Below are 27290 nucleotides of genomic sequence, written 5' to 3'. Positions count from 1 at the left end.
TTGCTACTCCAGATTTCTTTTGTTTTCCATTTGCGTGGAATAACTTTTTCCATCCCCTTAATTTCTGTCTGTATGTGTCTCTAGGTCTGAAGTGGGTCTCTTGTAGACAGCATATATATGGGTCTTGTTTTTGTATCCATTGAGTCAATCTGTGTCTTTTGGTGGGAGCATTTAATCCATTTACATTTAAGGTAATTATCAATATGTATGTTCCTATTCCCATTTTCTTAATTGTTTTGGGTTCATTATTGTAGGTCTTTTCCTCCTCTTAGGTTTCTTGCCTAGAGAAGATCCTTTAGCATTTGTTGTAAAGCTCGTTTGGTGGTGCTGAACTCTCTCAGCTTTTGCTTGTCTGTAAAGGTTTTAATTTCTCCATCAAATCTGAATGAGATCCTTGCTGGGTAGAGTAATCTTGGTTGCAGGTTTTCCTCCTTCATCACTTTAAATATGTCCTGCCAGTCCCTTCTGGCTTGCAGAGTTTCTGCTGAAAGATCAGCTCTTAACCTTATGGGGATTCCCTTGTTTGTTATTTGCCGCTTTTCCCTTGCTGTTTTTGATATGTTTTCTTTGTATTTAATTTTTGACAGTTTGATTAATATGTGTCTTGGCATGTTTCTCCTCGGATTTATCCTGTATGTGCCTCTCTGTGCTTCCTGGACTTGATTAACTATTTCCTTTCCCATATTAGGGAAGTTTTCAACTATAATCTCTTCAAATATTTTCTCAGACCCTTTCTTTTTCTCGTCTTCTTCTGGAACCCAAATAATTCAAATGTTGGTGTGTTTAATGTTGTCCCAGAGGTCTCTGAGACTGTCTTCAGTTATTTTCATTCTTTTTCTTTATTCTGCTCTGCAGTACTTATTTCCACTATTTTATCTTCCAGGCCACTTATCCATTCTTCTGCCTCTGTTATTTTGCTGTTGATCCCATCTAGAGTATTTTTAATTTCATTTATTGTGTTGTTCATTGTTGCTTGTTTCATCTTTATTTCTTCTAGGTCCTTGTTAAATGTTTCTTGCATTTTTTCTATTCTATTTCCAAGATTTTGGATCATCTTTACTATCATTATTCTGAATTCTTTTTCAGGTAGACTGCCTATTTCCTCTTCATTTGTTAGGTCTGGTGGGTTTTTATCTTGCTCCTTCATCTGCTGTGTGTTTTTCTGTCTTATCATTTTGCTTATCTTACTGAGTTTGGGGTCTCCTTTTTGCAGGCTGCAGGTTCATAGTTCCCGTTGTTTTTGGTGTCTGTCTCCATTGGCTAAAGTTGGTTCAGTGGGTTGTGTAGGCTTCCTGGTGGAGGGGACTAGTGCCTGTGTTCTGGTGGATGAGGCTGGATCTTGTCTTTCTGGTGGGCAGGTCCACATCTGGTGGTGTGTTTTGGGGTGCCTGTGGCCTTATTATGATTTTAGGCAGCCTCTCTGCTAATGGGTGGGGTTGTGTTCCTGTTTTGCTAGTTGTTTGGCATAGGGTGTCCAGCACTGTAGCTTGCTGGTCGTTGAGTGAAACTGGGTGCTGGTGTTGAGATGGAGATCTCTAGGAGATTTTCACCATTTGATATTATGTGGAGCTGGGAGGTATCTTGTGGACCAGTGTCCTGAAGTTGGCTCTCCCACCTCATAGGTACAACACTGATTCCTGGCTGTAGCACCAAGAGCCTTTCATCCACATGGCTCAGAATAAAAGGGAGAAAAATTAGAAAGAAAGAAAGAAAGAAAGAAAGAAAGAAAGAAAGAAAGAAAGAAAGAAAGAAAGAAAGAAAGAAAGAAAGAAAGAAAGAGAGAAAGAAAGAAGGAAAGAAAGAAAGAAAGAAGGAAGGAAGGAAGGAAGGAAGGAAGGAAGGAAGGAAGGAAGGAAGGAAGGAAAGAAGGAAGGAAAGAAAGAAAGAAAGAAAGAAAGAAAGAAAGAAAGAAAGAAAGAAAGAAAGAAAGAAAGAAAAAGAAAGAAAGAAAAAAGAAAGAAAGAAAGAAAGAAAGAAAGAAAAAGAAAGAAAGAAAGGAGGGAGGGAGGGAGGGAGGAAGGAAGAAAGGAAGGAGGGAAGGATGGAAAGAAAGAAAGAAGATAAAGTAAAATAAAATAAAGTAAGATAAAATAAAACTAGTTATTAAAATAAAAAAATAATTATTAAGAAAAAAATGGACGGATAGAACCCTAGGACAAATGGTGGCAGCAAATCTATACAGACAAAAATCTCACACAGAAGCATACACATACACACTCACAAAAAGAGATAAAGGGGAAAAAAGTCATAAATCTTGCTCTCAAAGTCCACCTCCTCAATTTGGGATGATTCGTTGTCTATTCATGTATTCCACAGATGCAGGGTACATCAAGTTGTTTATGGAGCTTTAATCCACTGCTTCTGAGGCTGCTGGGAGAGATTTCCCTTTCTCTTCTTTGTTCTTACAGCTCCCGGGTTTCAACTTTGGATTTGTCCCCTCCTCTGCGTGTAGGTAGCCGGAGGGCCTTTATTCTTGGCTCAGATAGGACAGGGTTAAAGGAGCAGCTGCTTTGGGGACTCTGGCTTACTCAGGCCGGAGGGAGGGATGGGTATGGAGTGCTGGGCGAGCCTGCGGCAGCAGAGGCTCAGAGTGACGTTGCGCCAGCCTGAGGCGTTCTCCTGAGGAAGTTGTCCCTGGATCCCAGGACCCTGGCAGTGGCAGTGGCACAAGCTCCCTGGAATGGGGATGTGGATAGTGACCTGTATTCGTACACAGGCTCCTTGGGGGCAGCAGCAGCAGCCTTAGCATCTCATGCACGTCTCTGGGGTCCGCGCTTTTAGCCACGGCTCGTGCCCGTCTCTGGAGCTCCTTTAGGCAGCACTCTTAATCCCCTCTCCTCGCGCACCAGGAAATAAAGAGGGAAGTAAAAGTCTCTTGCCTCTTTGGCAGGTCCAGACTTTTTCCCGCACTCCCTCCCGGCTAGCCGTGGTGCACTACCCCTACAGACTTTGTTCACACCGTCAACTCCAGTCCTCTCCCTGCGCTCCAACTGAAGCCCGACCCTCAGCTCCCAGCCCCGCCTGCCTTGGTGGTTGAGCAGACAAGCCTCTCGGGCTGCTGAGTGCCGGTCGGCACCAATCCTCTGTGCAGGAATCTCTCCACTTTGCCCTCTGCACCCATGTTGCTGTACTCTCCTCTGCGGCTCCGAAGCTCCCCAGTCTGCCACCTGCAGTCTCTGCATGTGAATGGGCTTCCTAGTGTGTGGAAACCTTTCCTCCTTCAGAGCTCCCTCCCACTGGTGCAGGTCCTGTCCCTATCCTTTGCTCTCTGTTTATTCTTTTTTCTTTTGCCCTACCCAGGCACGTGGGGACTTTCTTGCCTTTTGGGAGGTCTGAAGTCTTCTGCCAGTGTTCAGTAGGTTTTCTGTAGGAGCTGTTCCACGTGTAGATGTATTTCTGGTGTATCTGTGGGGAGGAAGGTGATCTCCGCATCTTACTCTTCCGCCATCTTCCTCTTGCCGGTTCATTTACTTTTAACACCCAAAGAATAGAAGTATCCCGCAAGGTATTTAATATTCAATTATTTTACAAGAAAAAGAAAACTGAACTTGAATAAACCTTTTCTCCTCTGTTCTCCCTAATTTTTTTTTTTTTTTTTTTTTTTTTTTTTTTTTTTGTGGTACGCGGGCCTCTCACTGTTGTGGCCTCTCCCGCTGTGGGGTACAGGCTCTGGACGCGCAGGCTCAGTGGTCATGGCTCACGGGCCCAGCCGCTCCGTGGAATGTGGGATCTTCCCGGACCGGGGCACGAACCCGCGTCCCCTTCATTAGCAGGCAGACTCTCAACCACTGCGCCACCAGGGAAGCCCTCCCTATGTTTTATCTGACTTCTATTCTAACACAAATCTCTAACATAAATGACCATAATCTGACATACACAATGTGAAGAATTTTTAAGGATTAAGTCCCAGATTCTAAAGAAAATGAAATATAGTCACACATATTTATTTACCTCCTAAGATTTAAAGAATGCCAATAAGTTGTTTCTAAATCATTAAAGGCAATCCGAAATGAAATTAAATATCTATAAACTTTGAGAGACATTAACTAAGTATACAAATGTGACCTTATCTGAACATTTAAATAAACATAATAATATAAATTTACTAGACTTAGAAACTTTTTATTATTAGTGACATTGATCTTTTCCTTGAGAAAATCTTCTCAAAACCACTCTACCCTTAGTAGGAGGAGAAATAGATCTAATTTTTCACTCTCTTTTGCTTTTGGTAAACAATCTGAGGCAACTTTTTTCAAAATGACCTATAGATTTGACTGATTTTGTTGTCAACATCTATCTTCCAGTATAAGAACTGCAATGGTACTCAGTAAAAACATAGAACTGTCTTCAGTTAGCAGAATATGAGTATTCAAAGACTGCTTTTGGAAATTACACTCAGATGGAAGAAATGTTATTTATGCAGAATAGGAAAAATATGGAATTGCACAATGTTGAATCTTCTTCAGAACCTAAGTATTGGCATAAATAAAAAGTTAAATTCTTTTGGAATAATCAATTGTAATAACTCAGTTGTAATTATTATAGATTGATTTCACTTCACTAAAGCCAAACTGTCTTCACAAACAGCTTTCTAAAACTCACATTAATAAATCTCATTGCCCATGGTAAATTTCATATCAGTTTCTTGAAACACTGTGTTTTAAAATCCATTATTTTACAGTGCTACATTTGTCACTGAAGAAAAAACCCTAAAAGATAGTTAATTGTGCCATGTTATATTAGCCCGACTCCACTCCATATAAATTGAATAAATATGTGATATGACAGGCAAATCTTGTCTTTATAGAGACTATTGAAGGTGTCATTTTTTCTTTTTGGTCATGGCATGTGGGATCTTAGTTCCCTGACCAGGGATTGAGCCCATGCCCCCTGCATTGGAAGCACAGAGTCTTTACCAGTGGACCAACAGGGAAGTCCCTGTAAGTGCCAATTTGAGTGTCATGATCTCTCTTAAGATTTAATATTTAAACTGAGACCTAAAGGTGAGAAGGAAGGAACAATGAAAAGACTAGAGTCTTAGAGCATCCCTGGTAAAGGAAGCTACAACCATATAGCAACACCCCAAAGGTAGCAAAAACATGATCATCTAAGAAAAAAAGCAGAACTGTGAGGTTCAAATTATGTTGTCAAAATTCTGCCTTTGTCTCTCTGCTCCAGGTCCTGTGAATGTGTGTGTGTGTGTGTGTGTGTGTGTGTGTGTAGTTGACTAGTTGTCATTTCATTGCAGCCCCATAAATCCCCATGCTTACCTCCTTTCACCTTGACCACCCCAGTAGAATAGGTTTTTTGGTTTTTGTTTTCTAATAACTTCAGGAAAAGAACTAACCTGCTTCTCATTGATCAGAATTGATTCATGTAATTGGCTAAACATAAGCTATAAGCTGATGCTTGGAGCAGGTACAAGAATAAACCTAATCTTAATCATATGAGATGAGTGATGAAAAAGTGGTTCCCTAAAGGATAATGAAAGTTTTATTACTACAGAATGGGTGAATGGACATTAATCAATTAGTGTCACTACAAGAGTCTTAAAACACGTTATCGTACACGTTAGTAGGCAATTGTACACGTTAGTAGGCAATCTGGAGCTCTAGTGTCTAGATACATACTGGAGAATTTTTTTTTTAAATGCCATCACACCATATACAAAAATAAACTTAAAATGGACTAAAGACTTAAATGTAAGACTTGAAACTATAGGAAACCTAGAAGAAAACATAGGTAATACACACTTTGACATCGGTCTTGGCAATATTTTTTTGGATATGTCTCCTCAGGCAAGGGAAACAAAAGCAAAAATATACAAATGGGACTACATCAAACTAAAAAGCTTTTTCACCATGAAGGAAACTATCAATAAAATAAAAATGTCACCTACTGAATGGGAGCAGATATTTGTAAACAATATATCCGATAAGAGGTTAATATCCAAAATATACAAAGAACTCATACAACTCAACATCAAAAAACAAACAACTGATTAAAAGATGCGCAGAGGACCTGAATAAATATTTTTGCAAAGGAAACATACAGATGGTCAACAGGCACATGAAAAGATGTTCAACGTCACTAATCATCAGGGAAATGCAAATCAAAACCACGATGAGAAGTTATCTCACAGCTCTCAGAGTGGCTTTTATCAAAAAGACAACCACTAACAAGTGTTGGGGAGGATATGAAGAAAAGGGAATACTCTTGCACTGTTGGTGGGAATGTAAACTGGTGCAGCTACTGTGGAAAACAGTATAGAGGTTCCTCAAAAATTTAAAAATAAAACTGCCATATGATCCAGAAATTCCACTGCTGGGTACTTATCCAAAGAAAACAAAAACATTAATATGAGAAGTCACATGCACCCCAATGTTCACTGTAACTTTATTTACAATAACCAAGATATGGAAATATCCTAAGTGCCCATCAACAACATGGGTGGACCTAGAGAGTATTGTGCTAAGTGAAATAAGTCAGAGAAAGAGAAATACTGTATGACTTTACTTATATGTGGAATCTAAACAAAACAAAATAAATTAACATACATAACAAAACAGAAACAGAGTCACAGACACAGGGAAGAAAAAGATGGTTGCCAGTGGGGAAGGTGGATAGAGGGAAGAGATAAATAGGTGAAGGAGATGAAAAGGTATAAACTTCCAGCTACAAAATAAATGTCATGGGGATGAAATATACAATGTAGGGAATACAGTCAATAGAAATGGCAGTCATTAACAGATAGATGATACTCCAGAAGTGAGAAAAGTTTAAATAAAGTAGGAAATAGTATAGAGCAGAGAAAATATCATATGACCTAACACTAAGGAACTCTAATTTAGAGGTTGCATAGATGGTATGAAGCCTGCAGTGCAGTCTAAGAAGGAGTGGTCTGCTCTTCTGTATAGCTGGGGTCTGGAGAGGTACAATAGGCTGGGCACTTCTGTAGACAGTTCTGCATTTGACTCTCCTTAGCATTGCTTCCCATGCTTTGTGCATGTACACTGAGAGCTTTGAGTTTTTCTAGGATACAGTTGGGAAGGATTTTCTCCTGTGTAGTCATCTTCTTGTGCCTATTTGGGATTACACTTACTTTACTCAGTTGCTCCTCCAATCTAATACCAATGCTACATTCCAGAATCTCCTCCAAGGTAGTGAAATGCATTAATAACATACTTCCTTGCTTTCCAGAACCATGCTTTGCATTTACACGTTTCAAAATAAATGTTCCTTCCTCTCCATAGGATATTGGGAGGGAAGAAGGTAAATGTCTTTCCTCAATCTGCCACCTTCCACTAGTAATCTAAACATCATTTCTAAAACAATTTCCTGAAAGTTTTATATATTAAAAAATGTCCTGCTGTGTAAACTAAGTAATAATTTTCCCCTTCAAACTTAGATTGGGAATAAGTAATTGAGTAAAATTAACATTTAACTAATGTGTTTTCTTTCTAATTTATTATATATTTTAAAGCTTTTGAGGCAAGAGAAGCTGATTTATAATTTTCCAGAACACTTTTATTATAATCAACCTACTTAAAGTAACACTCTGATATTCATGGTTTTACCTCAAAATAGCACTTTTGCCTTTATACCAAAATAGGAATAAATGATTTTTTAAAGTTTTATCTCTTTGAAAAAAAGCACATACACACATCCATCCTCTTACTGACTGAGTAGTTTGCTTTTAAAATTCTGGGTAGGATACATCTCCTTAACTAAGTTTTCCTTTAAAACTATAGGAAAAAATTATTCAGCTCAGCTATAGCAGAAATTAGAATACTTGCTTCAAACAGTGCTATTGTTAATAATTAGTTATAATTCTGTTATAGATGACTTCTCTGTCAAAAGGAGCTCCATTATAAAATCGCTTCACAGGATTGTTGCTAGTTCTAGTGTTATAAAGAAGGAAATATATCACAGCAACAAGCACATAGTAGTTACTTAATCCCTGTTTGATGACTCTTAAATAAAATCAATTTCACAAACAAATTCATGGATTTCTAGTTGGAATGTTTTATTTATTAGGTATTTTTCACACTCTGTGGAAAAACCATTTCAGAATCTGATATGAAACCAGCGTATATGGCTCACATTCATTTTAAAAACATATATTCTGTTCACTTCATTTTTTGTTTCTTTTTTGGCACTGCCTAAAACCAGATGATATTACACCATGAAAAATGAATTAGATACTGAGCTTTTCCAGCTGTGAAAAAAGGGGAAACATATCCCACACTTTTTAGGCACTATGTATAAGAAAAACATTTTTATGGCAGGTAAATATATACCATGGCTCTTAACTACCTCCAGGTGAGGGGGTCTTATTTCAAATTATTCTTAAAATGATTGTGACACCAATGAGAGTTCAGACAGTCAAGCAGGAATACCTTTTGACTTCATGACTGTTTCTATTTTGACCCTTATCCTTAATGTAAAACAGGAAATTTTTCTCTATGATAAGAAATGATGGTATCTGGTATGAACCTGGCACAATAGCCCATAGTCTGAGTAGAAATAGGCTAATTCTCATTTATTCAATACTGTTGTGTCATCGGCAAATTCCTTCACCTCCCTAAACCTCAGTTTTGTCATCTCTAAATGTGAATAGTTACAAGCCCACCTCCTTATCGTGTGAGTGTGTGTGTGTGTGTGTGTGTGTGTGTTAAAGAATTTGACCTAAGACAGAGAATAAGTTCATGGCATATGCTATGCTGTTTTTATTTTTGTTCTCATTCTTGTTCTATAAGAAAGAATCATGATTCAAAACCAAACTGTTTAACTCTTCATGAAAACTGTTTTCCCTTTGAACTTTGTCAGAATTCTACACACCAGTTTTTCAGATATTCTGTTTCCTAACTTATAGTTGCAAACTTTTGGTGAAAAAATATGTTTTTGTACGTCAAAAAATAAGTTGTAAAGTTTTGATGAAGCTGAAGCATGCTGTTGTCTTGAAATAAGCCAAAGAAAATAGTAGCCTACAGAGGGAAGAAATTCATATGCCTTCTGTGTTTTATTTTTGGTTTCTAGGATACAATATCTTCCTCTTTTGGAGTTTCCTCCTTCTGTTTGAAAGACATATCATTCAAGGTCCTCCTGGGAAAGAGTATGTGGAATGAATTTTTGGACTCATTTATGTCTGAAATATCTTTCTTTTGCTTTCATGCTGGATTAATAGTTTGGATGATGTGTTAGTTCTGTATCGCCGTTGTAACAAATTATCACAAATTTAGTGACTTAAAACAATACAAATGTATGTTTATAGACTTGGGGACTATTGCTTTGGAGAATCAACCTCCTCAAGTGTTTTTTGGAAGGTGCCTGTGCTTAAAACTCTTACTGTGACTTCTAGGGAGACTGATAAACCTGAGAGTTTTATTCAAGCTTAAGCTTACATAGATGTTATACATATGTGTGTGTGTGTGTGTGTGTGTGTGTGTGTGTGTGTGTGTGTGTATATATATATATATAAACTGGACACTGAGCCCTGGAATGGCACTCATCAATTTAACCTGCTGCCTGTGTGGTCCAATGTGCACCTTGATGCACCTTTTTTATGAAGGATGAGGGACTCTTCTGGGAAACCAATCTGCTCACTCCTTCCATATATCAAATCCCCCTATTGAATTGCTGAGATTATTTGCTTAAAGTTTACCGTGAAATCCATGTAATAAAGTTTGTTGTGTTGCATTAAATTGCTGATTTCTGTTCCTTCTGTCTTATTTCTCCATCACAGGGCAAGTGGAAGTGTGAAGGAAAAAATGGCTTTGGAGATAAGGGCTAGGTTAGGGAGAAGAAACCATAAACTTAGTGGCTTAAAACAACACAAATTTATTATCATACTATTCTGTAGATCAGATGTCTAAAATAGGTCAGCTGAACTACATTCCTTCTAAAACTTCTAAAGGAAAATCTGTTTTCTTGCTTTTCCTAGCTTCTAGAGTCTTCTATATTTCTTGGCTTCTAACATTATCTTACATTTTCAAAGCCAGCAGCAAACATCTTTTAATTTTTCTCTCTCTCAGCTTTCATCATCCCACTGTCTTTTTCTGACTCTCGTCCTTCTGTTTACCTCTAATTAGGACCCTTAAGGTTATATTGGGCCTATCCAGATAATCCAGAATTTTTCCCATCTCAAGATTTTTTAACCTAACATCTCCAAAATCCCTTTTGCCACGTAAGGTTCCAGGGTTTCAGATGTGGGCATCTTGGAGGGTCATTACTCTGTCTGCTGCAGACCCCCAAAGATTCATGCCCATCCTACATGCCTGAAACACATTCATCCCATTCCCAGATATCCCAGAGTCTCAAGTCATTATAGTATCATCTCAAGTCCAGAATCTCATCTAATTATTATCACAAAGGCACAAATCTCATTATCTAAAATTACATATAGGCAAAACTCACTATATAATCCATCCAAGGGCAAAATTCCTCTCTATTTGTGGATCTGTAAAACTAGAAAATATCTTATCTGCTCCCAAAATACAATGGTGAGACCACAGGAGGATAATAGTTATCAATGTGCCAATTCAGACAGGGAGAAAATGGAAAGAAAAAAAGAGGTCACCAGTCCTAAGCAATTTCAAAATCCAACTGGGCAAGCAATCTTAGGTTCCAAGGCCTGGGGAAAATCCTCAGCGGTACTGGCTCTGCTCTCTGAGCCAAAGGCCCTACCTTCTGGCTCAAGCCTCCACACTTGGAGTCTCTTTCCTTTTTCATGAAGGGTAGTATGTGTTTGAAGCTGAGTAGTTTTACCAGCTTGTTTCTTACTAGCAGAATTTTAGTAGTCCAACAGTCTTTCTTCATTTTGTTCTTTCTGTTTCTTTCAGTCCAAGGTGGCAGTGTGACTGTTGGCATAGTATTCTCAAGAACCTTGTAAATTTCTCTTGAATGTTTCAGGGATTCACTCCATTAGACAAAAGGTTCATCGGCACATCTTTCTTGGATAATCCCATCTCTATTCTTGGCTTTTGCTTAGATGGCTGAGGGGATCTATGAATCACTAGTCTAATGTCTCAAACAGCCACATGTGTAATTGAATACTCTGCTCTTTTTATTCTTCCAGAGCATTAGGAAAAGGTTGTCTAGCCACACCTTTGGCTTCCTCTTCAAAGAAGGCTTTCTTGACAGTGACTCCTAATGTTAGGATAGGCAATCTGAATAGACGGAGAGTTTCTCACATCATAAAGTTCTATTTCCTTTTTCTTTAACACTGTTTCCCTCAATCTCACTCTTTCCTCTCATATGTTACTATAACCTGCAGTAAGGAACTAGGCTCTACTTTGAACATATTGCTTAGAAATCTCCTCACCTAGAGATTCAGTTTCATTGCTTACAAATTCTGCTTTCCACATAACTGTAGGATATTCCACAGTCTTCTGCCACTATATTATAAGGATCCCTCTTCCTCCAGTTTCCAATAATATTTTCCTCATTTCCTTCTGAGCTCTCAACTGCAATACCTTTAATATTCATATTTCTATCAACATTCCACTTACGATGATTTAGGTATTCTCTAAGATGGATGAACATAGATTGGGTGAGAAATATTTTTTCTCAGGGATGTGCAATTAGTGTTTCCTGTGAGAATTACCATACCATTCTGATTTTTTTTCTTTTTTTATATGGCCTGCTTTCCATCTGGAGGTTGTTATAGTGTTTTTTGTTTTGTTTTGTTTTGTTTTTTAATGTCATTTAGATATTAGGCCTCTTTGAACTGGAAACACATGTTCTTAAGTTATAGGATTTTTTCTTATATATGTTCGAAATACCCTTTTCTTCTGAAACTCTTTTATTTCTGAAACTTGCTATTCAGTTATTGAACTTCCTGGGTTAATCCTGTAATTTTAAAATCCATCTGTGTTTATTTGCATTTTTTATTTCTCTATTGTTTCCTTCTACATATTTTTTTTCAGATTTTAAGAACTTTTACTTATCGCTGTTTTTTAACTTAAAAATTACATTCTGTTGTTTCCTTTGGATATATAATCTTCTATTTCTCTCAGGGTATTACTTATATAGTTTTTAAAATTTTAATTTTTCCTACAGTGTCTGTATTTATGTGATTTCTTTTAACCTACTTTTTTGGTTTGTTTTTATACATTTCACTTTAAGTTTTCCAAACATATCAGGTGATCCTTATCTGCCCATTCATAATGTAAAATGTAACACTGAAAATACTCTTTGGACACTATGTGTATACAAATGGGACTTGTTGATTAGTGATCTTTACTAAAGCAATCAGGTAAGTTTAGTCATTTCATCATAGTACCTCCAAAACCTTAATATCAGTTTTCTTTTAATTGGAGACCAATTACTATCCCCAAAGAAGAATGTTCTAATCTGCTGGTGAGGCAAAGGAGATAATGGTGGACTTTTGCTGGAATTCTTGCTTTTCTTTATGCCATCACAGCATCTAAATTACAACCTCCAGCATGTTCCATGTTCCTGAGATGAGAGCTTCAATAGTCCAGTCTCCCCAGAAAGTAACTTTCCATTTTTTTCATGGGGATGAGGTTAGTTATTTGACTGCAAGAGGCTGGAAAAAGATGTGGGACTCAGATTCCCAGCAAATATTGCCACTATAGACTTGATTTCAGTCCTATATCATCCCCTTATGTTCAGAGACATCTGGTATCTCCAACAGCTGATGTTTCCCAGAATCAGTGTCAGTTACTAGTAAATGTGTCATGTTAGATTTTATGAGGTGTACCTTCCAATAGGAAAAAAAAAAGAAATAATATTCATTATTTTCTGCTTAGAAATAGATAATTGTGTTTTCCAATGACACAAAGTACATTTTAGATGATGGCTCAATGACCACTAATTTTGAGAGTTCTTTTAAAATTTTTTATTGGAAATATTGAAATATAGATTGCTTCTACAAGTTAAAAAATTAAATAGTGTTCCTGGATCAAAAGATTCAATGTCGTTAAAATGGTAATACTCCCTAAATTCATCTGTAAATCCCACAATATTCTAATCAAAATCCCCACATTCTTTATTTATATTGACAAGTCAGTTCTAAAATTTATATGGAAAATAAAGAATTGAGAAGAGCCAAAACCATTTTAAATAAGAACAAAGTTGGGGGAACTTGTAGTAAATTCCAGCTTCCCCCAGCATTCAGAAGGTAGATTTCTAGTGAGCACTGTCAATGTGTCACCAAACTTCTTTAGTATCCTGTGAGCTATGACTACTCCATCTCTCATGGGGTTTGGTTCTCAGCCCTAGAAAAGGGTAGCCTCTTCCTTGAGTGTTATATTTCAGTCTTGGTGTCATGGCTTCTCCCTATGACTATACTATATTCTTTAGAGTTCTAGTTGCCTCTTATAAGTCAATCCCTCATTGCTCCAATTCCCACGTTAACAATTTTTATATTAAAATTATCCTGTTCAAGTTATTGTGTGGCTTCTGGTTGATACATTGCCAAAAAAAAAACAAAAAACACCTGGAAATAAATCAATACCATAGAATATTTATCAACAATAAAACAAAATACACTTCTGAAATATGCAATTATATTGGTAAATACCAGAACGTTATTCTAAGAGAAAGACACCAGAAAAAAAAGACTACTTACTGTAGGATTTAATTTACATGATTCTGAAAAATGGAACAGGGCAGAAATCATATCAATGGTTGTAACCTACATGAGGGTAGGTTTGAGGAGAAGGTAAATATTCCATACCTTGTTTGTGGTAGTGGTTCCAGTGCATACATTTGTCAAGTTCACAGACCTATATATCTAAAAAAGTGGGTAAATTTAACATACATAAATTATATCTCAATAAACCAGAGCAAAAAGGAAAAAAATATATATTTTTAGACTGTTAGAGTTAGACAAATACTATTCATTACAGAATTAGAGAGTTTTCTATAAATTTATTTTGTTCTCTATAGTTCCAAATTTACAAGTCTTTTGCCCACTTCACAGGGAATATTCCTAGCATTCTTATACATTCTCCAGTGATTTTTCAAAGTTATGACTCATTTTAATTTACTTCATATTGGCCTCATGTCTTCCTATAATTTCTCTCTAGAATTAGTGATTACCTTTCTTTTTTTCTTAAATTTTGCTATTATTGTATCCTCAATATATTTTAAGATTTTAGTTCTACCCTCCCATGAAATACCTTTTAACAAAGGCTTTGTTTTCCAGCCTTTTTCGTGATCAAATCTGGACTTGTCTTTTTGGGTCCTCCCTTTCTCTGTGTCACTGGATTCATTATCTTCTGCATCTCCTGTTTTACTTTCTATTGTTTGCTTTAATATTTTTGCTATGAATTCACCATTGATTTCCTAAAAAAATGGATGAATGTGAGCTAATATTTCTGAGACATTAAAATATCTTTTTTTTCACTAAAATTTTTATTCATAGTATAAAATTACAGGGTGAGAGTAATTTCCCACAGACACATATGTCTCCATTTTCTTTAAATTTCAGGTATTGCAGATGGAATGACTAGTGCCAAATCACTCTCATTCTTTTGTCAACTAGCTGTTTTTTTTTTTTTTTTTTTTTTTTTCTTGTGTGTTTTAGGTTGGTATCTCAAAGTTATGTCTTAGGTGTCAATCTATGTATCTATTTTTGTTCATTTATCCAGAAGGTTGATTGAGTCCTTTCACTTTGAAGGCTTGTTTTCTGCTCAGAAAAATCTCCTGTAATGAGTTCTTTAACAATTTTTTCTCTTCCATTTCATGAAGGCTCTTTGTAATCCCTTGTTTTCTGGTAGCGTTGCTCCTTTCTAGTAATTATTCTTCTCCCAACACTATCCTGTATTTTATTGAATTACGGTCATATTACGTGACTCAATATGCCCTGAGTGCCGTTGGTAGTTCTAAGGGAGACATGTGAACCAAAAGGAGTCAATAAGTTCCTGGGAATTTTAAACACAGCACTGGAAAGGAGTCTAAAGCTGTTTTTATTTCCAGGAGCTGAATTTTAGTTTGCAAAACTCAGTGCTTACATTTATCACGATGCAGAGAAACTCATGATGAGGCATGGGTTATACCTATACCAACACTTTTATCTGTATCTCCATCTTTGTTTACATCTATCTTCACTTTTATCTATATCAAATCAATACCTATATGAAACATAGATCGATATCTATATCTTTAGCAGTGGTTTTCAACTAGGGGCAACTTTGTTTCCAGGGGACACTTGGCTATCACACTGAAAGAGGTTCTCCTGACATCGAGTGGGTAGAGGTCAGAGATTCTGCTCAGCATCCTACATGCACAGGACAGTCTCCCCTGACAAGAAATTATCCAGCTCACAACGTCAACAGTGAAAGGTTTGAGAAACCCTGATCTAGAAAAATGAGATTCCCTAGTTATTTTCCCCAACTAAGTATTTACTTCTTATTCTTGTTTTCTGAAAATATCCCATTATTGTTAAAGTTCATTCCTCTTTTCTGCTTAAGCTAATTTAAATGATTTTTCAGTTTATTTCAACAAAGAACAACTGAACTGACAGTGACTCTTTCTATACATTTTAGTGTGTATTAAATAGTGTCAGGTATCAATATATTTAAATGATACTGTTTCTTCTTTGGTTGCCTTCTGTGTTTGTACCAGAAACAGTACCAGTTTTTCCTGGAATTGAGAAAATAGAGCTGTAAAAGATTTACCTCTCAAGGCACTGTAGTGTGACTTTAATATTTTGGACATTCCAATACTTTAATTCAGCTATGATGTAAACATAGTGGTGAAATAATATTTTTTAAAAACTAAATTACTAGTATACAAATATAAAAAATAAAGCTCAAACTGAATCACTTTACTGTACACCTGAAACTAACACAACATTGTAAATCAACTATATTTCAAAATAAAATTTAAAAAAAGAAAAAATAAAGCTAAGTGTAAAATTTATAAACGTATAAAACTCCTTTGTTTTCAGAACTCATGACTCTCAGTGTCTGCCAGGCTGGAGATATTGGTGGCTATTAGCAGCCAAAATGTGTTCTGAATCAAAAAATAATGTTTGATTATTTTTCCCTAAGATATTTTTCCATAAGAAGGTATTTCTGAACTTTCTACTTCTCTAGTAAGTAATAAACTTTCCCTGAGGTTAGTGAATACAGGATACCCTCACTGTCTGAACTGGAGAAGGCTACAAGCATGAGAAAATATGAGTGTGAGAAATGGAAAAAAAAGTTATATATTAGTAAGTAGTTCAAAATATTATTCCTCCCAAAATGAAAGAAAAACAAATACTCAAATGTTCTTGCACAGATTACCAGTGCATTAGTGTTATATTTTCTTTAAAATTTTCTACAAAAATTTAGACCCTAATGTCTGCAAATTATCCATATTTTAAGTAAATACTTCAATGACATATCAACTAACATGTGCCTTTAGTTGGAAGGAACAGAATTCGATTTGTCTCTAATAACCAGGAGAACATATTGGCTCACAAAATTAAATGCCCTGAGGTGATGTTACTGAGTTCCTTTTCCTTTCTCACCATTCTAGATTCCAGTGTAAGCGTTATCCTAAGGCAAGGTCCCCAGTGTACTCCCAAGATAACTGCCAATAACCTTCTGGGATATGATATATGCTTCTTTGCACTAATACAGAGAGAAGAGAGAGTTCTAGAAGGTATCGCAAAGAGCAAGATTTCTTCCTGCTCATTAGCTACCAGAAAGAAAAATTTCATTCATATACTTACACATCGACTAGCATAGGACAACCTTCTCAAACTTTTGTGTAAATATGAATGTACATACCAGTCACCTCTGGACCCTTCAAAGTACGATTCTTATTCAGTAGGTCTGGGTTGAGGTAAGATAATTTACGTTTTTAACAGGTTCCTATGCAACATCCATCTATGCTGCTGGTCCTTAAGTATTTCAAATGGCCCCTCATATTTTCTCTCTGTCAGAAATAATAGCTTATGATAAAATCTTCCAGAATAAAAATGGGCATTACCTGTTTCAAAGAAAGAAGTCAGCATTTAATTCTGCTCTGTCTCCTGATAACTTTTTTTTACTTCTCCACTCTGAGGAAGAACCTTACAAAGTTACCATTAGACCAAGTGCTGCTAACCTAGAACATCTTTTATAAGAGTTTTGAGAAAAGAGATCTTAAAAGACAACCCACGCATTATTTCTTACTGTCATTTGTTTGAAAATAATTCTAGAAAAAAAGAAATATTGTGAGAAAATATAGTCCAAGATTTCAGAATAAAGTAATGAAAATGTTACTGTAAAATTTAGTGTTTTGAATAAATTACCTCGTTCTGGTATAACTTTGTAATGTTGGCATTAGGAAGCTATTTTGGAAACAAATGAAAACTATGTCATAGCCTTTTTAGAGTGCTTTATTTCAGTTGTGACCCAAAGAAGGAATTGAAGTCATTCTAACACAAGATTCTTTAAGTTCCTCTTCAAAGAATGTACATATTCTAATTCTACAAGTTCACCTCAAAGTAAAAAAGTACAATGTTCATCAGAGAAGTCAGAGAAAATTTTATGGTAAAGTCTGAGTATCTCTTCTGCTCTAAGTTTTTAGTTAAAACCTACTACTTGCAGTAATTATTCCCTTCTCAAAATGGTTCAATGACTTTTTAGAGCTTAAAACACACATGACCAGATAAATTTCTTAGCTTCCATTCAATATATCGTATGATCTTCCTCTGACTTGTAATGTCATTGACCATTTTCCCCCTCCTCTGCCCCCTAAGAGTCTTCTATAGAAAAACATAATTTCTTGACAACTGATCTCTGTAACTTCCTGTAGTTAATTCATAGATTTCTTTTTTCATTGTCTTTCCAAAACTTACACATTGTCATTCTCTTGGCCATTCTCTCTGCTTTCTGCAATATCATATCCATATTTAAAAACTTACTGAAATCTCTATTACACTCTTACACTTTCCTTCATCTAGATTTGTAATACAGCCTTTTAGAACACGTGAGTCAGTCATGAAATGCATTGTAATTTTTGTTTTGTTTCCTATTGCCTTACCTTATTTAACTCATGCACTGTTCTTTAACATGCATTAATGTTTATGCTGTATGTCTTTCCCTAGCATCCTTCTTTCTATACACCAGTTACTCAAAAAAAATATTGAATTGGTTGATTACAATGCATCTTTAAAAAATTACAAGTTTCACTACTACATTTTGAAAAAAATGGCTGAGACAAGCACTAGCTACAGGATATTTTCTTTACTACACTGTTGAATGCTTATCCTGGAATATGAAATATAGATAATTCTCCATGTTAGGAGAAATAAACTTAACTCTCAGCATGGAATGATCTATTCAAAGCATTCATGTTATTCAGGTGGATTACTTAGTTGTTCTGGAAAATTTAGAACCATAAAGTATTCATTTTTGTCATCCGTAGTATACGTGAACCAAATTACACACAGACTGGTCAAAAAGATTACAATCTGCAAATGTCTTTCAAAATGTTTTCATGAGCCTCTTGATGTTTTAAAAAACTACATCCTTGCACATGTATTTAGGTTTCTTTATTCCCCTCACAGATTTGCACTCTTCATCGAACGTCACTTTTTACAAAGTTTAAAAATGACCAAAAATACCTCTGGCCAAAGACAGAAGTTTGATGAGAGGTTTTTGGTGTGCTAATATTCCACAGTCTGAATTTAGATGAGTTTCATCTTATCAATAGATCATGAGACAGAAGACTTTCTAATTATTCTACCGGAATATTTTTACCCTGGAGGCACACTAGCACTATCTGAGAAGCTTATAATAAAATACTAAGACCCAAGAATTCGTCTACAACAAATCTAAGTATCAGTGGGTCAAAAGGTTCAGGCATAAGTATTTTTAAATACTCTTCAGAAGATTTTAAGTGTGAGGCCATGTTTAAGATTAACTGACATAGGGAATAATTGGTGAGAAAATATATTAAATATTTACATGGTATGAGAACCTCCATTTGCACTATTGCCAAGGTCCCGCAAATGTTAGGGGGAAACCTGCCTTTCCTCTCCTTTGGAGTTCTATTTATGCTTCAAGCCAAAAGAAGTGACTTCAGTGCTTAGTTATTGAACCAACATTTCAATCTCTAGGACTTTTCTTGCTGTGACCAGCAAGGCAAATTTTCTCTTTCCCAACAGGTCATTTGTTGTTTGCAAGTAAAACTTTCCAATTTTTAGTGTTTTCTATCATTAGTCTTTTTGTGGATTGAATTAAATTCTATGTACCCTCAATGATACACGCTAGTAACTACAATCCACCAGCATGAAGTTGAATTCTCAGCCGATTCTAAAGTTTCCTTTCCCTGGGGTTATCTTTCCTTAGTCATGGAAAGATAATGGGGAGGAGAGCCAGAAACTTCACTATTGCTCCAACCAAGAATGAACAGGTACACAGTGTGAGTCTTTTAATAAGAGTTTTGCTCCCCCTTAGTTTTCTCATAGGCAGAGAACGTGCAGACTGCAACAAGAAAATGATACCTGCCTTTCTTCTGCTAGTTATCTCTCATGGCAAATTGTTTTTAATATACATTATGTCTTTTTTTTTTCACATCACCTTATTTAAACCTTTTAGTAAAGGAGGTCCTTTAAGGAAGTGACTTGTTTTTTTAATAATACTCAGGACTAACAGTTCCATAAAGAAAACTGATAATAAGAGAACATTTGGTAAATTTCAATAAAATAAATATTCTTATTGATATTCATTGTATTGATACTAGAATTGTAGATACTCTCTCTTTTCCAGAGCATCATTCCATACATTATCTTCTTGTATTTCTTCATATGTTCCTTAATTACTGTCTCCTTTTCCTGGCACATGTAGATTTTCTCTCATATTAATAGAGAAAACTGCAGTCTCTTACTCCCTGCCCCATTTCCAGCCACCTTTCTGAACCTCTTCTTCCTCTAACAGCCAAGAGTAATAGAGCTACAATCTGTGCTCAGAGTTTCTACCTCCTTCTTTCCCATTGAATCTTCCATGTGCTGTAACTTGGCTTGCACTCTAACAATTCCTCTAAACCTGCCTTAAATATCTGCCCAAGGACCCTCTTTTTGTCAATTCAAGTTCTTATCTAACTTGTCTCTTGGACAATTTTGCAATCCCTTTCTCATTTCCTCTGATTTTAATCACACTTATATTCATTATGTGTCTCTAATAATTTATTTCTCTTTTTTCAACCACTATTATCTCTCCCCAAGGCTTGAAAGTTGTCATTCCATAAAATTTTGTCCTTAGATTTTTCCTCTCCTCAATTGTCACACTTTCCCTAAATAAGTCCTACTATTTTATTTATTTGAGCTACTATCTGCATCACAATGACTTAATATTAAATTGCCTATAAAATTTTCACTTTACAGGATGCTCTAATCACATGGGAAGGAAATCCAAAAAAGTGAGGATATATGTATACGTATAGCTGGTTTACTTTGCTGCACAGTAGAAACTCATACAACATTGTAAAGCAACTATACTCCAATAAAAAATTTAAAAAAAATCCAAAGCCAAATTCATCTCCCTCCTCTTATTTTCATTCTTTTATCCATTCATTCAGTAGTTATTTATTGAAGATCTTCTATACGTCAAATATTATTTTTGTTATAAAAGAGCCATGAGCAAAACAGTCAGAGTCCACGTTCTAATTGGAATGGAGTAGAAGAATGACTTGATTAACTGAGAGAATAGAGTATGATAAGGGGAAGATTATAGGGTGTACAAGTTTGAGAGGGAACATCCATTCAGAGTTTGATTTTGTAGAGGATGAACTTGAGGTATCTATTAGACAACCAAGTACAAGGGTCCCATAGAGAGTTAAATATGGGTTTGAAATTCACAGGAGAGATCCTAGTTGTATGTAATAAATAAAAGAGAAAGAACTTAGATGTTAAGATTCATACAATGTTAAGATTCATGGTATGAAATAAACACTGAGGAGGTGATTATAAATAAAGAATGTCAGATGTCTGTCTGAATTCTGAGACACACCAACACCTGGATGTTAGAAAGATGAGAATGCAGCAGTAAAAGGACAGTGAAATGTAGGAAAATAAAGAAAGAATTGTTACCTGGAAGCCAAGTTAAGGAGGTTTTTCAAGAAAGAGGAAATAGGGGTTAATGTTGGAAATGCAATTCACTTTTTTTTTTTTTTTTTTTTTTTTTTTTTAGCTATCTTGGGGTCCGGATATTTCCACCCCATTCCTTATTTTATTTTATTTTATTTTTTTTAACATCTTTATTGGGGTATAATTGCTTTACAATGGTGTGTTAGTTTCTGCTTCATAACAAAGTGAATCAGTTATACATATACATATGTTCCCATATCTCCTCCCTCTTGCGTCTCCCTCCCTCCCACCCTCCCTATCCCACCCCTCCAGGCAGTCACAAAGCACCGAGCCGATATCCCTGTGCCATGCGGCTGCTTCCCACTAGCTATCTACCTTACGTTTGTTAGTGTGTACATGTCCATGACTCTCTCTCGCCCTGTCACAGCTCACCCTTCCCCCTCCCCATATCCTTAAGTCCGTTCTCCAGTAGGTCTGTGTCTTTATTCCCGTCTTACCCTTAGGTTCTTCATGACATTTTTCTTTCTTCTTAAATTCCATATATATGTGTTAGCATACGGTATTTGTCTTTTTCTTTCTGACTTATTTCACTCTGTATGACAGACTCTAGGTCTATCCACCTCATTACAAATAGCTCAATTTCGTTTCTTTTTATGGCTGAGTAATATTCCATTGCATATATGTGTCACATCTTCTTTATCCATTCATCCGATGATGGGCACTTAGGTTGTTTCCATCTCTGGGCTATTGTAAAGAGAGCTGCAATGAACACATTGGTACACGACTCTTTTTGAATTTTGGTTTTCTCAGGATATATGCCCAGCAGTGGGATTGCTGGGTCATATGGTTGTTCTATTTGTAGTTTTTTAAGGAACCTCCATAGTGTTCTCCATAGTGGCTGAACCAATTCACATTCACACCAGCAGTGGGACCACACCCTCTCCAGCATTTATTGTTTCTAGAATTTTTGATGATGGCCATTCTGACTGGTGTGAGATGATATCTCATTGTAGTTTTGATTTGCATTTCTCTAATGATGTTGAGCATTCTTTCATGTGTTTGTTGGCAGTCTGTATATCTTCTTTGGAGAAATGTCTATTTAGGTCTTCTGCCCATTTTTGGATTGGGTTGTTTGTTTTTTTGTTATTGAGCTGCATGAGCTGCTTGTAAATTTTGGAGATTAATCCTTTGTCAGTTGCTTCATTTGCAAATATTTTCTCCCATTCTGAGGGTTGTCTTTTGGTCTTGTTTATGGTTTCCTTTGCTGTGCAAAAGCTTTTAAGTTTCATTAGGTCCCATTTGTTTATTTTTGTTTTTATTTCCATTTCTCTAGGAGGTGGGTCAGAAAGGATCTTGCAGTGATTTATGTCATAGAGTGTTCTGCCTATGTTTTCCTCTAAGAGTTTGATAGTTTCTGGTCTTACATTTAGGTCTTTAATCCATTTTGAGCTTATTTTTTGTGTATGGTGTTAGGGAGTGATCTAATCTCATACTTTTACATGTATCTGTCCATTTTTCCCAGCACCACTTATTGAAGAGGCTGTCCTTTCTCCACTGTACATTCCTGCCACCTTTATCAAAGATAAGGTGCCCATATGTGCATGGATATATCTCTGGGCTTTCTATCCTGTTCCAAAGATCTAGCTTTCTGTTTTTGTGCCAGTACCATACTGTCTTGATTACTGTAGCTTTGTAGTATAGTCTGAAGTCAGGGAGCCTGGTTCCTCCAGGTCCGTTTTTCGTTCTCAAGACTGCTTTGGCTATTCGGGGTCTTTTGTGTTTCCATACAAATTGTGAGATTTTTTATTCTAGTTCTGTGAAAAATGCCAGTGGTAGTTTGATAGGGATTGCATTGAATCTATAGAGCTTTTGGTAGTAGAGTCATTTTCACAATGTTGATTCCTCCAATCCAAGAACATGGTATATCTCTCCATCTATTTGTATCATCTTTAATTTCTTTCATCAGTGTCTTATAATTTTCTGCATACAGGTCTTTTGTCTCCTTAGGTTGCTTTATTCCTAGATATTTTATTTTTTTTTTGTTGCAATGGTAAATGGGAGTGTTTTCTTGATTTAAATTTCAGATTTTTCATCATTAGTATATAGGAATGCCAAAGATTTCTGTGCATTAATTTTGTATACTGCTACTTTACAAAATTCATTGATTAGCTCTAGTAGTGTTCTGGTAGCATCTTTAGGATTCTCTATGTATAGTATCATGTCATCTGCAAACAGTGACAGCTTTACTTCTTTTCTGATTTGGATTCCTTTTATTTCCTTTTCTTTTCTGATTGCTGTGGCTAAAACTTCCAAAACTATGTTGAATAAGAGTGATGAGAGTGGGCAACCTTGTCTTGTTCCTGATCTTAGTGGAAATGCTTTCAGTTTTTCACCATTGAGGATGATGTTTGCTGTAGGCTTGTCATATATGGCCTGTATTATGTTGAGGAAAGTTCCCTCTATCCCTACTTTCTGCAGGATTTTTATCATAAATGGGTGTTGAATTTTGTCAAAAGCTTTCTCTGCATCTATTGAGATGACCATATGGTTTTTTTCCCTTCAATTTGTTAATATGGTTTATCACATTGATAGATTTGCGTATATTGAAGAATCCTTGCATTCCTGGAATAACCCCCCCCCCCTTGATCATGGTGTATGATCCTTTTAATGTGCTGTTGGATTCTGTTTGCTAGTATTTTGTTGAGGATTTTTTCATCTATGTTCATCAGTGATATTGGCCTGTAGTTTTCTTTCTTTGTGACATCCTTGTCTGGTTTTGGTGGCCTCGTAGAAGGAATTTGAGAGTGTTCCTCCCTCTGTTATATTTTGGAAGAGTTTGAGAAGGATAGGTGTGAGCTCTTCTCTAAAGGTTTGATAGAATTCGCCTGTGAAGCCATCTGGTCCTGGGCTTTTGTTTGTTGGAAGATTTTTAATCACAGTTTCAATTTCAGTGCTTGTGATTGGTCTGTTCATATTTTCTATTTCTTCCTGATTCAGCCTTGGCAGTTGTGCATTTCTAAGAATTTGTCCATTTCTTCCAGATTGTCCATTTTATTGGCTAGAGTTGCTTGTAGTAATCTCTCATGATCTTTTTTATTTCTGCAGTGTCAGTTGTTACTTCTTTTTCATTTCTAATTCTATTGATTTGAGTCTTCTCCCTTTTTTTCTTGATGAGTCTGGCTAGTGGTTTATCTATTTTGTTTATCTTCTCAAAGAACCACCTTTTAGTTTTATTGATCTTTGCTATTGTTTCCTTCATTTCTTTTTCATTTATTTCTGATATGATTTTTATGATTTCTTTCCTTTGGGTAGCTTTGGGGTTTATTTTGTTCTTCTTTCTCTAATTGCTTGAGGTGCAAGGTTAGGTTGTTTATTCGAGATGTTTCCTGCTTCTTAAGGTGGGCTTGTATTGCTATAAACTTCCCCCTTAGAACTGCTTTTGCTGCATCCCATAGGCTTTGGGTCGTTGTGTCTCCATTGTCATTTGTTTCTAGATATTTTTTTATTTCCTCTTCGATTTCTTCAGTGATCACTTCATTATGAAGTATTGTATTGTTTAGCCTCCATGTGTTTGTATTTTTTACAGATCTTTTCCTGTAATTGATATCTAGTCTCATGCAGTTGTTGTCGGAAAAGATAGTTGATACAATTTCAATTTTCTTAAATTTACCAAGGCTTGATTTGTGACCCAAGGTATGATCTCTCCTGGAGAATGTTCCATGAGCACTTGAGAAAAATGTGTATTCTGTTGTTTTTGGATGGAGTGCCCTATAAATATCAATTAAGTCCATCTTGTTTAATGTATCATTTGAAGCTTGTGTTTCCTTATTTATTTTCATTTTGGATGATCTGTCCATTGGTGAAAGTGGGGTGTTAAAGTCCCCTACTATGAATGTGTTACTGTTGATTTTCCCTTTAATGGTTGTTAGTATTTGCCTTATGTATTGAGGTGCTCCTATGTTGGGTGCATAAATATTTACAATTGTTATACCTTCTTCTTGGATCGATCCCTTGATCATTATGTAGTGTCCTTCTTTGTCTCTTCTAATAGTCCTTATTTTAAAGTCTATTTTTTCTGATATGAGAATTGCTACTCCAGCTTTCTTTTGGTTTCCATTTGCATGGAATATCTTTTTCCATCCCCTTACTTTCAGTCTGTATGTGTCTCTAGGTCTGAAGTGGGTCTCTTGTAGACAGCATATATAAGGGTCTTGTTTTTGTATCCATTCAGCCAATCTGTGCCTTTTGGTGGGAGCATTTATTCCATTTACATTTAAAGTAATTATCGATATGTATGTTCCTATTCCCATTTTCTAAATTGTTTTGGGTTTGTTATTATAGGTCTTTTCCTTCTCTTGTGTTTCTTGTCTAGAGAAGTCCCTTTAGCATTTGTTGTAAAGCTCGTTTGGTGGTGCTGAACTCTCTCAGCTTTTGCTTGTCTGTAAAGGTTTTAATTTCTCCATCAAATCTGAATGAGATCCTTGCTGGGTAGAGTAATCTTGGTTGCAGGTTTTTCTCCTTCATCACTTTCAGTATGCCGTGCCACTCCCTTCTGGCTTGTAGGGTTTCTGCTGAGAGATCAGCTGTTAACCTTATGGGGATTCCCTTGTGTGTTATTTGTTGTTTTTCCCTTGCTTCTTTTAGTATGTTTTCTTTGCATTTAATTTTTGACAGTTTGATTAATATGTGTCTTGGCATATTTCTCCTTGGATTTATCCTGTATGGGACTCTCTGTGCTTCCTGGACTTGATTAACTATTTCCTTTCCCATATTAGGGAAGTTTTCAACTATAGTCTCTTCAAATATTTTCTCAGTCTCTTTCTTTTTCTCTTCTTCTTCTTGAACCCCTATAATTCGAATGTTGTTGTGTCTAATGTTGTCCCAGAGGTCTCTGAGACTGTCCTCAGTTCTTTTCATTATTTTTTCTTTATTCTTCTCTGCAGTAGTTATTTCCACTATTTTATCTTCCAGGTCACTTATCTGTTCTTCTGCCTCAGTTTTTCTGCTATTGATCCCATCTAGAGTACTTTTAATTTCATTTATTGTGCTGTTCATCGTTGCTTGTTTCATCTTTATTTCTTCTAGGTCCTTGTTAACTGTGTCTTGCATTTTGTCCAGTCTATTTCCAAGATTTTGGATCATCCTTACTATCATTATTATGAATTCTTTTTCAGGTAGACTGCCTATTTCCTCTTCATCTGTTAGGTCTGGTGCATTTTTATCTTGCTCCTTTATCTGCTGTGTGTTTTTCTGTCTTCTCATTTTGTTTATCTTACTATGTTTGGGGTCTCCTTTTTGCAGGCTGTAGGTTCGTAGTTCCCGCTGTTTTTGATGTCTGTCTCCAGTGGCTAAGGTTGGTTCAGTGGGTTGTGTAGACTTCCTGGTGTAGGGGACTAGTGCCTGTGTTGTGGTGGATGAGGCTGGATCTTGTCTCTCTAGTGGGCAGGTTCACGTCTGGTGGTGTATTTTGAGGTGTCTGTGGCCTTATTATGATTTTAGGCAGCCTCTCTGCTAATGGGTGGGGTTGTGTTCCTGTTTTGCTAGTTGTTTGGCATAGGTTGTCCAGCACTGTAGCTTGCTGGTCGTTGAGTGAAGCTGGGTGCTGGTGTTAAGATGGAGGTATCTGGGAGATTTTCACTTTTTGATATTATGTGTAGCTGGGAGGTCTCTTGTTGACCAGTGTCCTGAAGTTGGCTCTCCTACCTCAGAGGCAGAGCCCTGACTCCTGGCTGTAGCACCAAGAACCTTTCATCCACTCGGCTCAGAATAAAAGGGAGAAAAAGTAGAGATAATTAGTAGAAGTATGAAGAAAGAAAGAAGGAAAGGAGGGAAGGAAGGAAGGAAGGAAGAAAGAAAGAAAGAAAGAAAGAAAGAAAGAAAGAAAGAAAGAAAGAAAGAAAGAAAGAAAAAGAAAGAAGAAAGAAAGAAAGAAAGAAACAAAGAAAGAAAGAAAGAAGCAAAGAAGGAAAGAAGGAAAGAAAGGAGGGAGGGAGGGAGGAAGGAAGCAAGGAGGGAAAGAAGGAAAAAAGACAGAAAGAAAGAAGATACAGTAAAATAAAATAAAGTATAATAAAGTTATTGAATTAAAAAAATACTTATTAAAAAAAAAAGGGACGGATAGAACCTTAGGACAAATGCTGGAAGCAAAGCTATACAGACAAAATCTTACACAGAAGCATACACATACACCCTCACAAAAAGAGGTAAAGGGGAAAAAATCATAAATCTTGCTCTCAGAGACCACCTCCTCAATTTG

This window comes from Grampus griseus, assembly GCF_964374135.1.
Source record: "Grampus griseus genome assembly, chromosome: 5".
Lineage (NCBI taxonomy): Eukaryota > Metazoa > Chordata > Mammalia > Artiodactyla > Delphinidae > Grampus > Grampus griseus.
This window is presented reverse-complemented; position numbering follows the sequence as displayed.